Source organism: Corvus brachyrhynchos, unplaced genomic scaffold (genome assembly GCF_000691975.1).
Source record: "Corvus brachyrhynchos isolate BGI_N302 unplaced genomic scaffold, ASM69197v1 scaffold152, whole genome shotgun sequence".
Taxonomy (NCBI): Eukaryota; Metazoa; Chordata; class Aves; order Passeriformes; family Corvidae; genus Corvus; species Corvus brachyrhynchos.
Window position 1 is genome coordinate 7,277,406 of NW_008237447.1, and position 15,609 is coordinate 7,293,014.

Sequence of the window (15,609 nt, forward strand, 5' to 3'; positions counted from 1 at the left end):
ATTCACTAGGAAAAAAATTGAGGTTTGTAACCATCAGACCCTGGAAGACTTGCTTTGAATTCTGGTCCCTCCCTTAAAACAGATAAAAGAAACAAGATCTCAGATTTTTAGTTCTGTGATGAGCTCAGGAACAGTGGCCAAGGATTTAGAATCATGCTGTTTTAATATTCAGGGTTCTTTTTTTCTTCCTTTAGTAAATTATGACAATAATTTCCTAAAAGCAATATTCCTAAAAATGTACAGTCAGTTTAACCACTCAGTAATATACATAAGGGAAGTATAGGATAATGCTGACATTCTTGAGGAGACTCATTACAGTTTCCCCTCATTCTGGTGCTTATCTAGGACAGGAGTTTAAGTAAGACACAAGAAAAAAATCATCCAAGGTATTTTTATTAAGGATTATTTTTATTAAAGACAAGTATTAAATCATATGTTCTGTAACAGTAATGCACTCTTTAGACAATGACATTTGAAAATCCTTGCTTCATATAATTTTAAACTCTGCAAAATCACTGACTGATCGTGTCTTATGGTTTGTACTTTATAGAGCCCCTGACTGCTATTACCTTCATTTATACGTGTCTGTTGCATGAACTTGGCTATTCCTTTGGTCCGAACAAGTAGATCTTTACTTCTGGGAGTATTTTATATGGTTCTATTAGGTTCACCCTTTGGAAAGAGTAATCCTAAAGGACTTACTTGGCTAGAACAAATTGTAAAATATGGCCAGAAAAGATTATTAGATAGGACATTCAGACAGTCAAAGTACCAACAAGATAGTGGAGGTAAAAGAGTCTAGTCTAGCTTTACTAGCAAAATCAGTATTTTCTTTATTTCTTGTTTAACTGCAGGTCTACACAGAGCATACTAAAATAATTGTTTAAGAAACCACATACTCCAAGTATCTTTGTAGACAAATAGAATGAATAATGGCAATATTTTCAAGTGAAGAAACCCTGTTTCTATGCAGATTTTGTGTGTGATCTGCTGTGATTTGTAGCTGAGGTTGGTGTTATTTCATTCCTTTTTTTACACACACAAATTCACACACACACAGATTTTTAATAACTTACATTTGTTCATCACATAGACCAATTTAAAGCAGGGAGGGGGTGGGTTGAAATTGATGCCACTCACATTCTCTGTCAGTTTTCATACCTATTTTAGTACTTTATTTGATCTTTATCAATCAGGAATCTGAAGTTGCTCCAAAGCCTCAGCTTCTCAAAAAATAATATACCAGCCATAAAGGCGAACAGAAAAATCTGTCATTGCTGAACAATGTTACATTCATACAACTGTCATCCATTTAGTTTATCTATTAAAAACCACAGGAAGAATAATCATCTAATATGAGTTAGACTACTAAATTACAGCTCCATTTTTAGCTGCTATACATTTAGCTGAAGAAGTTAAAAAAAGATCTCTTGCAGTGAAAAAACACATACCAATAACCCCACAACGTGCCTGATGCAACTCCTTAACTTCAATTTGAGCCATGGCATATTTCAAATGTAATAAAAGCCTGTGGGGTTAGGGCAGACAACAGATATACCCACTAAAGGGTCTGAAGAGCTCTTTGCTTTACAAGGTTCCATAAGAAATGGTCCCGGAATCCTGTGCAGGCACGAGTGCTACAGCAGCCTTGTAGAAAAACTTACCTTTACCCAAATATACATACAGCCAACAAGAACATAAAAAACTTAAAATTTCATTTTACGTCTGAAGATCTCATCATCTTTCCCCTTTGCACGTGCATATGATGACATCCTCACCCGTGCTAACAACTCTGCACTATGAACATTCTTAGCAGGAGTCTGCAGACAAGGTTATGAAAACTTAATTTAACCCCCTAGAAGCAGGAAGAGGAGCAAAATGCAGATTATAATTTAGATGCAAGGTTTGCCAGTAAAAGGGAAAAACAAGACCAAACGGAATTATGGAAACCCAAATAACAAATAATCAATATAGGTCCATCTTGGTAAGGCCTCTGCCTCTACAGATGGGTTAAAATAGATCATACTCTATATAGCACCATCTCTCCAACAAGGTAATCTGCCCTGTTCACCTAACAAACTGATATTTATCAAGCTTTTTAATTTTTTCTGTTTGGGATATGGGATAGTTGTAACTCCTTACCCTTATTTAGGTATCTAATGCTCACAGCGATCCATCTTGCTCTCCCAAACGTGCATTTCTCCTCTCTATCTTAACTGAAGAAACAACTGAGAATGCTGGACATAACTTGATAACCATTGAAATAAATTTTAAAAACCCCAACAGCCAGGAATAACTTATATTATTCCTCTACCAACCTACCTTATATAATAAGTGGCATTAGCAAATCTAAGGGAAGTGAACAGCCACTCCCAACACAGGAATCACAAGGTGTGAACACAAGTTATGAAGCTCTTAACAAAATCACTCTAACTCAAGGCCAACACATCCAAAGTTGTGCAAAGTTTCATATTTTTCAAAAATAAAGCGTTTTTAGAGTTATTCCTACAATCACAGGGTCCCAACTGCAATTCTCAAGTCCACTGTGTAGAATAGATGCTGCAGTAAGGCTGGAAGAAGTATATCCAGCCCAAAGGAAGACATAACCCTCACTTTGGGAACAGCTATTTATTTCTGCAATTCCAGGCCCTGTTTGTTGTCTATTGCCTGGTAAGACTAGATCCCCAGCTGGCCAAAGCTTTCAGTTATGGAGTCTTTTCTAGACTGAACAAATCTAATCAAAATAGATCTCAAGGCTTTTATAATAAAAACAATAAACAAGGAGTTGGTGGGCTACTAATCAGAATAATTACCATTTTAAGATGGGAAAACTCACCAAACCAGGACAAGCATTTGTTTCTAAATGTATTTTTTCCAAGTTTTAGTAAACCCTGCCTAGGTCTCTGTGGTCCAGACAAATCTGCCATGTCCTCTGTGGACTGAGGGGCTGCTCCTCACACCTTTCTGCACTTTATGTCCATTCACATGAGGCTCCTGCTCCCCTGGCCTCTTACACTCCACTGTCCCTTCTCCCCCTGGCACCAGATCAGTTATTGTCCAAGGCAAAGAAGAGTTTACTCCCTCCTGGGAAATCACTCCCCTCCACTGACTCAGCCAAAACATTTCTCAAACTAGTAAGAGAAATTGAAACAGATAAAATAGATGTCATCTGTCATACAGTGTTAAAACCTTTCAGTCTGTGGATGCAAATTTGTCCAGGAAAGCCTTGATGTCTAAAATTAATGGGGTCTTCCTGCGGAGGAGGGATTGTCTGCCTGAGCAAGCTGAGGACTACTCATCCTGTTCTCAGCCTGCTCCAGACAGTTCTCCTTTCTATGGTGTGTGAGAACAAGCTCAAGACTGCAAATAGGCTTTGCACAACCAAGTCAGCCTCTCCTGCCACTAAGTTAAGCCAGTGGGAAGGATCTGCTGTCCTCAGCCCTTTGTGGCTGCTGCAGAGCATCAGGTATAAATACCTCACCCTGCTGCTACAGAGCATGAAGAATTTTGCTTCTCCTGCACTTCTTGCCTTGGCCCTTCATCTCAGGACGCTGTCCTTATATGGCTCAGTCTGTTTCCAAAATCATCTAAAAATCTTATTTTATTAAATCTCCAAGGCACTGTTATAAACCTAACAGAAATAGCACTTAGTCATGCTGCCTGTTTTCCCCTCTGCTTTACCTCAGAGGTACAGACTTTCACCTTTCAAAAGTGCTGTTGAATTTGCTGCTAGCACTGTGAGGGGTCTTTTATTATTATTATCATTCTGTAAAGGCTGACTGCCTGCAGGCTGCCTAAGGGCTAGAGTGTTGGGTTGCCTGGGTTACCCTTTCTTCCAAAACACAGCTAATGCAGAAGGACATTGTGAAAGAAGCGATAAATATTTTTAGTAGAATTAAAAGTGAACACCCAGGGCTCTAAGAAAATATTTTGCCTTGAGGTGTATGCAAGTACTACTGTTGCTGCTAAACACTCTTTACTCGAATTGGAGCAAACGGCCTTTCATGAATTGCAAATAGAAGAAATCCTTGCAGGAACCCCTCTGTTCTACCCCTCTTTCAAGGGCAGCAAGTGTCCATGAGGTGGACACTGATCTCCTGCTGCGGCCCTACATCCATGGCAGTACAATACCACTTATGATGGAAACAATTCCTGATAAATCAGCAAATTACATGCCAAGCCCCACTGCACACACATGCTTTTGTGCCCACACACTCAACACTACAGGGCTGGATCAATAGGACTGTGTCCTGCTAGAACACAGTTTAAGAGTCAGCTGCCCATTAGGAGCCCCACTGCCACCAAGTGATTCCTTGTTCGTTTTGTATCCAGTTTCAATCAATAGCCAAAAAATTCCAAATGCATTTTGGGATGGCATTTGGATGGCAATCACAACACTCTGGTTAATATGTAGGCACAAGTTTCAATGGACAGAGACATTTCACCTTGAGCTGTACACACCAAATCCATCATGCAGGGAGCAAGAAGTGAAAAAATGCTGGTAGCTTAGCTCTTGGCTGAGCTTTTATTTGATTTAACCTGTAAATAGACAAAACTACTTAATAAAACATATACATTAAGTTAACAGACATGTCCCACTCTGCAGCATTGGTCATTTTCATGTTAGTAAGGAAATTTGACTGTGGGACAAAAGTTTGCCAGCTGTCACATAGGTAAAAGATTTTTTTTTTTTTCCCCTGAACCTTCAGTCTTCTCTACGCTTGTGATATTACAGTCTTTAATTATACAATTACAGATTTTTTCTTTTTTTTTTATTAACTAACTCATTTTCCATTTCATTATCCAATGATACTGCCTTGGAATAAATTAGAACTGTGTGGCAATAAGACATATCAACAGCATTCTTTCCTATTAAGGATTATGGCTATTCCTGTTGAGAATGATGATTACAAACAAAAAAATTGTAAAACTGAAAAGAAGAAAGAAAAATATGACTACAGTTAAAGCAGGTCTCAGGAATTGGGTTCTTTACACAGCAGAATCTAATTAAAGTTAGGAAAGTCCCCAAAATAAACTGGAAAAATTTCTTCATTTGATTTGTGGCCAAACCTTGATGTCCAGCTCCTGAATATTCTCAACAGAAAATTGTGTTAATGCCACCTGATTTCTGACTGATATACTGGTGTTTCACAGGGCAAAGTACACTGATATGTGGTCATACTTTCAGTGATTCAAAAGGGGTGCCCACTGGCTTTCAGTCTTACCACCTCATAACTGAGCAAAACACCCACAATTATACTACTTTGACTTACAGACTTGTTGTAAAAAAGAAATATTTTTAAGTCAGATATTAGAAACACCACATGTAGTAAAGAAAAAATCCAGAAAAAAATTGGAATTCCGCCTTCAGAGCAGGATTTGAACAGCAGCCTAGAAACTGAAATGAACATATGGAACTAGAAAGAAAAACCAAGAATGACAAATGGCTGCTTCTTAAAGATAATTTGTACATCAAGTGAAGCAAAAGAGAAAAAATATACACTACTTTAAAACACTTCAGAATGCAAATGTTTAAGTAAGCCCAAAGTCTGGCTTTGCCTTTTGAATACTCCAATTTGCGTTCCAAGTACAACATTAATATTCTTTTCCTTGATTTTGAGATTCAATAATACCATTCCCAGTGGAAAAGGGATGGCATCTAACTGCAAGAATTTCTTTTGCTTTGAGTATTAACTACCTGTTGCCACTTTATATGGACAGTACCAAGACAGCATTTTCTTCTGTTGCATGTTCAGCAAAAGTTCATGTTCAGAGTATATAGTGCCTGTACTCAGGATGTACAAGTACAAAAATACCTTTTTCCTTTGTCAAATTAGTCTTTTCTGTGCTCCTTAGTGCCATTTTGACATGGTTGTAGAGGGTGGTAGCTGAGCTGCCCTTGAAACAGGATGATGTTTCTTGTAAATTCATCCAAGAGTCAAAGTTTTAATAGATTAATTAAACTTGTCAAACTCTTTAAAAGCATTTCTCCCCAAAGAAATTTATCACCTATGAAGTAATGAGCTAAAGTGCAATAGCTAATTACCTTCAGAACATCAGAAGTACAGAGCCTTTCACTGTAGGGTTACCCTGTTGCATTAGCCTATGAATCTGAAAAATAACCCATCATAATGTAGGAGATGCATTAAGGAGATATCTTAAAATAAGACTCCATAATACTCCTCCAAAAACAGTCATACTATAAGTTTTAGAAGAAACTAAATTTCAGATAGTACAACCACACCTAATTTAATTTTATCAAAATTTTGTTGCCCATAAGCATCCTTCGGTTGATAGCCTTCAAATTTGTCTATGTACGGTAGAGGTAAGGAATGGCAAATTATATCTACTTGTCTCCTGTACTTTGTTCCAGCTTTAGACCCTTGTGAGGACCTACAAGCCATTTCATTTCTGAACACATTCATGGCTACTTTTGCTTTTTACCTCTTTCTGTAAAGAAAACTTTTTCATTGGAAGCCAAAACACAGCCAGACTACATGCCTGAGGTATGTTTCAGCTACAAAAATTCCCCCTCACACATGCAAAAAAAAAAAAAAAACAAAACCCCAAACCCACCAAACCAGAAAACCTACAAAATTGAAAGATTGCCTAAAACAAAAAAACACCACCAAAAAATATCCCAAACCAAGTGGTCTTACTGGTTGAGTTACTGCATTTAAATCAACCACATTATTTCAGTCACTGACGCAGTTCACACTGTTGAGAGGTCTGCATGGAATACGTACCCGTTTTCCTCTCAAAGTCATTTAGGCTTTGCACACATTTGAGGCATCAATAAGTGTAAAGGTAAAAGGATATATAAAGTGCATCTTATCACTGAGTTGGTTAAAGAAATAAAAATCAAGGATTATATGCCAAGATGGCCTGTTTCTCTCTCGTTAAATGTAACATTAGACAACGTGTATGTCACATAGGGGTGGCACCATAAGAACACCTGCCACTTTTCATATTTTTGCTTTGACATAAACTAGCATTCAAATACAAATTAAATATATTAGCAATGTTATTAAATTCATATTTATTAACAGTGTCAAAAGTGTGGAGTTTTTTTTCCTCTCAGAGATATTTTAGGGATTCTCAACCTATTCATGCAACTGATACACATTTTACATGGTCTAATAAAAAAAAAATTGTTTCTGAAGCAGCTGCTTCATTTTTCATATCTCCCTACATTTCTGATTTCACTAGTACCAAGCTATTGGCAAGAAAAATACTAAGTTTTTATACAAACTTCTGCTCTGCATTGTAAAATGTACTTGTGAGAGATAATACATTTTAGTTAACAATATTTTACCCAGTATCCTCTGCACAAAAGTATTGCTTGAACAACACATTTTCTTAGCATTCCATTCAGATCTACTGATATTTCCTTGAGTGATATTATTGATATCTGTTGTATTTTTCCATCCTATAAGCTTGCTCACACCTTGTTATGTAGCAGCAAGTTTTCTGCATTGTTTAAGCTCCAAACTATATTTTTTTCTAGAAAAAAACCTTTAGAATTGCTTCCTTATAAGGATTGATTATGCTTGCTGTCAATGGCAAGGAAAAAAAACCCCACAGGTTGTACTGCTGAGCAAGCTTTAAGTGCAGCAGGTTAAAGAAGCTCTAATATCAAGCCTGAGGAACCACATGCTTAATTAAAAGTGAAATCTCATGCAATGTAATTTACTGTAAACATTGAGTTTTACTAGAGGGCATGCACAGCAATATTTACAACTTTTAATACAAAGCTGTTTAACATGATTAGCAAAGCAGATGAAAACTTTCCTGGTCTAGTTCCTAACCAAGAAGGAAGAAGTAGTACCTAAAGCAAGCAGGAACACCAGCACTTCACAAGGAAAAGACAACTGCTGCACACAAGTACCTCAACTAGGAAAATGTGTTTCGTGGGTTTTTTAAACATTTTATCCAAACGTCCCAGGAGAGGACAACTGCTGCACACAAGTACCTCAACTAGGAGAATGTGTTTCGTGGGTTTTTTTAAACATTTTATCCAAACGTCCCAGGAGACAGAGGAATTTCATGCAAACAATCAGAAAATGAGCCCAAAGGCATGCTACAATATAAATAGGAAGGAAAGGGAAAGCAGCAAATATAGAACTGAAGTGGTTAAAATCAAAGTACATAATCTTAAGATCAATACCAAAGGAACAATGGAAGGATGATATTTGAGTGGTCTCAACAGTTAAGCTCAGTAACTTAGGTGGCTGCACTCTATCCCTCAGGTCTGTAATTTAATGAAGTCAGCTATGAACAAACTGAGGCTTGAATTACAAACCCTTCCAATAAAGACACAGACATCCCATTTCTCTACTTGGTGAGTACAGAGCTCTTTCCTGCAAGAGCTGCAAAACATTTTTGTACGGCATTAATTCACCAGAAATATGTATCTAGCATAGGATATCTTCTTTCCATACAGGTTCCTGTTCTGAGCAGGTATCAGCCTGGCTTTTTAGCAGGAGCAGATTTAAACTGCTGACCAGTAACAATTCCATGTATCTCTCCAGTGTCTTCTACTACTGCACCTCACCTATTTTACATGTACACTCTGTGAGCAAGAGGAACCCCACAAAACCCAAACCCTGCTTTTTATTTCTGTTCTCCATTCCAAGCCCTGGGTCTCACAAAAACTTTCAGATACAATAAGATAACTTCTGCCCTTCTTTTTCCAATAAAAATCATATGAACATATGAGTTTAGATTAGCTGCCAGACCAGGTATTTCTATCATTAAGATAAACTGGAATTACAGGTGTTAAGGACAGATAGAGAAGATAAAGAAGAAGGAGGATGGAGTGGGGAGCAAATATTTTTTCAGTCAGCTTTCTGGACACTTGTTTTATAATGGAGATCAAGCAACAATGCCTAAAGAAGCTGAAGTAAACATAGGCTGAAATAGTGGAGCATGTTGGCAATGCCATTCCTCAGAGTATGGGTGAAAGAGCCAATGCACTCTGATTGTAAAGACCTTGAAGTGGTTTGGTTTTATACAACTTCAGGTTGCTGCTGACATATAAATACTACTGGAGATAAATAGGAGAAGAAAAACAAAAAAGCAGGGAAAACCTATTCACAAGCCACAGCTCACCACAAACTGCTCCTACAGAAAAAATGCAATTGAGTTTGTCTCAAAGAATTAGAATTTACAGCATGAGAAAATAGGAATTCTTTTTTTACATGCAACAACATATTCTCTTGCCTTTTAAGACTTTTTTCTTCTAAGTTGTTTATATGAGAAGAAAATTTGAGTGGGGCACATATATGTACTTCGCTCTGCTTAAATTAAAGGGATTACCTAAGATTCTTTCTTTTTTGATCTCTTCTCACAAAGAATGAACAGAAGTAATTTTTTTTCAGCTGTATCTGAAAAGTACACGGCCATTTCTGCATTTATAAAATGCATCTCAAAGTATGTCCTGCTTTTACCAGGCAGGAGCCTAATGGGAAAGAGAAGGAGGTCATGAAATAGCTGTGCTTTTCCACACAAGTCTGCAGAGACTTGATCTGGCCTCAGCATTCAGATCTCCAAGTGCACAGAGATTCACCCTTATCGGCATTTCTTGCAGACAATCAAATTTAAATCACCTTTTGTAATTACATTATGAAATACTGTAACCTATTTTCTTTCTTTCTCCCTCCCTGCCACCACACAGAGCTGCCAATATGAGCACTTCCTTTATCAGGATTTTTACTCTTTCATAGCTATCAAATCCCTGACACTTGGCTATCCTTATGGACAGGAACTGCTCCAAGCAGTTACATTTGGAATCAAAAAGGAAAGTGTGTGCCCAGCTGCAGAGGTTCTGCCTTCAGTCACCACCACTCTTATTTACTTTGTATACACACACCAGACACACCTTCACAGGGAATTTGCAGGACACTAATTCACCGTTTCCAATAAAGCCTCAAAGTTAATCTACTTCTACTCTACATCATCTGACAGGTCTCTTCCTCCTAAATAGCTAATGAATCCCATTAATGTGATGAAAATTACGGGGATGATGCGTGTACGCAGAGGTACTTGACATGAACAAGGACGACCAATAGCACCCAGAGAATATGCAGCAGCTGGGATGTGAGTAGTTTTATAATTCTCTGTTTAAGAGCCTTCACCAAAAGATTATGCAGACATATCCACTAATATATGATATAAATGTATTTTGCAGCTACAGGTGTACATTGAGCAAACACACAAAGCCAATATGGCAAGTTATTTACCAAAATACTCAAATACTAGCCCAAACACAAATTTTTGTGCTAGTATTTCAGTATATCTAACACTCAGTTATACAAAACTAATTTTATTTCAGGCCCCTACACCCAAATTTGAGTACTTAAGTCTACAAGAGTCTAGATTTTTATTTAATTTTTAAATTCATTTCTAAAAAACTCAAGAGGGACTTTTCACAGGAGTGTATAGAGTGATAGGAAAAGGACGAAGTGCCTTAAGCGGAAGAAGGGTAGGTTTAAATCAGCTGTAAGGAAGAAGTTCCCTATTGTGCAAGTGGCAAGGCACCAGAAGAGGTTGCACAGAGAAGCTGTGGACTCATTCCTGGAAGTGTTCAAAGCCAGGTTGGATGGAGCTCTGAGCAACCTGGTCTAGTGGAAGGTGTCCCTGCCCAGTATACAGGGATTTTGGAACTAGATGAGCTTTAAGGTCCCTTTCAACCCAGACCAGCCCATGATTCTGTGAAATCAGGTTAGAAGATCCCAACTTTAATTCCTGCCACAGTGATAACTTTCCTATCAAAACCAAGAAGTAATTTTTAAACAGCAAGTAGAAGTCACACTCATTTACTGAAGCTGTCTTGCCTATCACCTGTTCTCCACAAAGTTGATAATCACGTTATTACTTTGTAAATCACTTACTAATTAGCAAAACCCCCTCCAAAAGTACCCCTGAAAACAACAAAGGAGATGCAGATTTTTTTCTGTAATGGATGTGATATTTCTACAACTTGATTCATGATATTACCTATGAGCTGTACACTAGATTATGAATATTCTTGTAATAAACAATATAAAATATACAGTGCATATAATTTTGTAATTATTATATAGATGTTATATGTTATATAGCATAGTTATGCAATATAGATTTCTACTTCATACAGATTTGGGGGGGTTTCTTTGCATAAATTTGTAAATAAATGCAAGCATTTAGAAGCCAAAAAATTAAAAGCATGTATCAAAACACACTAGTCAACAACAAAAGGGAAGAGTAAATAGCTCCAAAGTGGAAAGAAATCCCTTCTAAGAGCAGTAACTGAGTGAAGAAAGGACTGTTTTCTAGAAGGTCTAACATCAGGATTTGTTATCATTTAAACACGTGCTGTAATACATTTAGTGTTTTGTGCTGCGTTTCACAAGATTAAGTGATCATACAATCGTTCATCTCAACTCTTTATTGGAAATCTCACGACAAGCCTCTTTCTTGCCAAAACATTGTCCCATGGTTCATGCATAATGCTAATTCCAGCTGAATGAATAAATCTGTTTACCTAGGCATAACAGGAAAAGTGCTGTTCATCACTTAGAGGATTCCCCAAGGAACACCTTTATTTTTTTCCTGGACTTCCATCACTATTCTGAACAGTTGCAACTCTGCACCAAAAGTCTGGATTATGAAGTTCTAAGGCACTTTTGAGGCCTTTGACAGAATGGATAGAATTAGAAATTTGGTTTCCTTTACAGTCAAGGAGTTAAAAATCAAAGCACCTTATAAAAGGCACCAAGTTTTATAAGTATTAATTTAAAAGCAACTTTTCTTTTTAAACATTTCTAAATGAAGACTAGCAGGTGGAAAGACTAGCAGTGCAAGTAGACTGAACACAGAGAGCTTCAAAGTACAGGTGAATGATGCACATACTAAATGTGAAAATAATACAAGCCTCCCCATATGTGGATCTCTGCCAACTCCTAAGTTACACCAAGAAGCAGCACAGGTGGGAATAGGACTCCATTTTTCAGTTTTTCATGCCTGCAGAAGAGAAATTCTACAAATATGACACCAGGAAGTAATTAATCACTTTTAGTGTGTCTTTAGCTAATACATCTTCTAAACCAGTTTCTACCCCAAAGCACTATAGCCCTGCCTTGGCTGTACCTGTTACAGTGACAAAGAGGGATCTTTAGTTTCTAGGCTGGATACATCAATTTTTCAAGTCTAGTCTCTTGCTGTATATTACATTCTGTTTATTTATTGATTTTTATGCCAATATGTTTAAAGGCTCAGATGCACCATTAAGTTACACAGGAATGTATGAGAGCAGCCACACTGAGGTCTTTGGAAAAAGTAACATAGACAATCAGTATCAGCCAGGGAATTTGTCATCATACTTCTATGTGGACATCAATTGCAGATAAACAATAATTAAATGTCTTTCATACTCCCAGTACACGTGATACTAGGAGCTGAGCTAAGTAACTATTTTGTTTGTGAAGGAAAAGCAGGGTAAATAACATGCTATGCTCTCTGAAAGTAAAATTCAAGTTAGCATAAATCTTCTTCAGCTGAGACTTCAATTCTAACAAGATCTAAACACAAGACTCCTTTTTTCTCAGGATTGAGCCTAAACTAATGTGTTGAAAAAATAACCCACGTCAGCATGCTGTTATCAGTGCTTTAAAAGTCAGTTCACCTACCCACTTCTAATGAAGGCAAAGTGCATTTAAACTTTGATATCAGACATTCAAGAACAATTTCCTAATCCTAATAGTTAATTTATTCAGGGTGATTTTCAGGATAGTTACCTGAAAAATGGATTCCAGACACTGCTGGAATATTTTCTTGCTATACAAAGGGACACTACAAGCGTTCAGACAAAAACCCAAACAGACTGATGATTTTAGCAGCCTGTTTAGGAGACGGATCCCATGCCCAGTGAGCATGCTCATTTCCAGACTACTGCATAAAGGGCAATGACACAGCAGCTTCTCAACCCTTCTTGTGTACCAGGCTGAGACTGCTCATGTGCCAAGAATAAATTTAGTTAAAACCCAAACCATTTTACATCTACTATAGTTTGAACCACACCTTTTCATATCCAGTCTTGCTTAAATAAAAACATTAAAAAAAAAAAAAAAAGGATTTTTGTTGCTGTTTGTGTGTTTTGAGGTGTTTTTTGCTGGTGGGAGTTTTTTTTTTTACTTTTGTGTTTGGTCTTGTTTAGATTTGGGGTTTGCCTTCCTCCCAGTTGTATGAATTGTGTGCTGGATCTCTGAATTCATCTTCACACACCTCCCAACTAGACCAAAACAAAGCTCCAACAGCAATGAAGGGAACATTTAGAAGCAGCTATATGAGAAATAGCTGTGGCTGGTATTCTGGCCTTGCTTTGGATAAATTCTTCTCTTTTTTTTTAAAATACAGGCATGGCACTAGAATACATCCTGTTATTTTCAGCTTTTTCTGCAATCTGAACAGACCTCCTGGTATCACTCATTTGCCAGGCTATAAACCTCTAGGTTCTTTTAACATGTTTCCTGCTAGCATTTTGGAGAACTCTTCAAAGTCAGTTTCTTTTTCAAGATATTTTTCCATCCTTTACTATTATATTTTTTAATTAAATGAATTATATTAATCAGAGCTATAAAGTGTTCTTTGAAGAGTTTTATGACCTCTTCAATCATCAAATTACGTTCTTCATTTAACAGCAAGGTTTCTCCCAATAGTTTCACATTTTTATAGTATTCTTACTGTTAAAGTGTTTGTTAAACAATGTTTGCAGCCGATGTCCTCAAAATTTCTCTCAACAAACTCGTGCCTAGGCTGCATCAATTGTGCTGTGCTTTTCTAGAAAATCTTTTTCCTTCATTTAGCTTGAGGACCTAGGATGAAGAAAAGTGCCCAAGGTTGAACATATGATTTTTTCCCTGCATCAAACTATTCATAACCCCAAACCCAAGAAGTACACGATGCAAAACTCTGTGGTACAAGAAGCAATTCCTCGGAACACTTTGCAACAGACTATTTCCCTGGGGTCTGTTTCAGAAGGCAAATCAAAACTTTTCTCCGTGTCTCTAAAAGTCACCTTGAGCAGACCTCAAGCTGGATAATAGCATTCCCCTCTATTACCTGCTGCTCCTCCACTTTTCTTCAGCCCCTGCAGCCACCTGCCAATACTCCACTGAGGTGCAGACTCATGTTATTTTTGTTCCTTTTTCCTACACCTGGTTCTTCATTTTTAACTCACTCAACTTTGTAAGGCACTTTCAGATACATTTGATCTGGAAAACAGTGGTATTTAAAGGGGTTTGATATTGTTGGTTTATTGAGGGTTTGGTTTTTGTAGCTTTTTAAACTGGTTTTGTTTCCTTGTTTCTTTGAGAGCTTTTTTGGGAGCGTTTTTTGGTGGGGTTTTGTTGCTAGTATTGATATTTGGTTTTCTTAGCAGGTCAAATTCCAAAACAGAATGATATTTCACATGAGGCCTCAAGTCCAGAAAAGCACACCTGTTGCCTGCCAACCATATGGATCCACCTGTCTGAACAACTACCAAGAGAGTGCTGTTTCCATTGCTTCCTGATGCACAGGTTTTGCAATCAAAACAATCCAAGCCCCATTTCCATGACACAGTTGCCTAAAAGAGTTATTCCCCATTTGACTTTCTAATAAGTCATGTTAAGTGACAGACAGCAAAACATGGTATGGTGTCTTCGCCTGGCTCCATTTTAAATTTTGAATTTACAGAGAATTAAGAATGAAATTTAGAAGTGAAAATATGTATCTTCGAAAACAGAAGGGCTTGTGAATTCCTGAAGACAGGAAAACCACTGAATATAAAGTATTTAAAAGCGTTATTCATTTTATAAGACTACATTTGGAAGTACAATTCAAGATGAAGGGAGAGCACTAAACAGAATATGTCAAAATCAGCTAAAACATTTTAAAACTTCAGATACATTCTTTTTATTTGCTTGAACCATTTCCAAATGCCAAATGTTTGGCAAACTTAATGAAGTTTCAATATCCCTAAATTTGAGTTTGCCCTAGAAATCCTCACAAATTCCTCCAAATTTAAAAAACTTCTGTCTTTCATGATGAGCTTTTGAACAGGAAGAAAACTTGTACCAAGTCACTCTGGGATGAGTCAGTCACCCTATACTTCAAATGACAACTCTTTTCCTTCACCGAGGCTGAAACAACACTTATCTGACAGAGCAGCATGCACCACTCTGCCTTAGTCTGTCAGATCTGAAAGGATTACCTTCAAATATATTTTTACATTCAGAACAACTGAAATACCGTGGTTTTGTGGGCAATCAAAAGATTTCAACTTAGTTAATATCAACTTAGACTTGAGTGATGCCTATAATATAATTTCAGAATCACATACTAATACTTGTTTTTGTAAGGACTTGATAAATATTATTAAATTCAGATTTCAAAGTCACTCAGTTTGCCCAGAATACCATGGTTTTGGATGTCTTTGTTCCAGCACCCTGACACCAAGTACTTAAACGCAAAGAAGCAATTGTGCTCCCTAAAAAAAGGGCATCTAAACCCCATGAGAATGAGACTTCATCTTCTGTGCAATTTACTTGTAATATGAAAAATGCAGTAAAAATAAGCAAAATGGTTTTC

General features: G+C 37.2%; 1 protein-coding gene across 1 annotated transcript in view; it reads right to left on the reverse strand.

Annotated features, from left to right (window-relative positions):
* ROBO2 (roundabout guidance receptor 2) overlaps positions 1-15,609 on the reverse strand; it is a 1,044,784-nt gene that overhangs the window by 933,498 nt on the left and 95,677 nt on the right. The gene's annotated exons all lie outside the window — the stretch shown is intronic.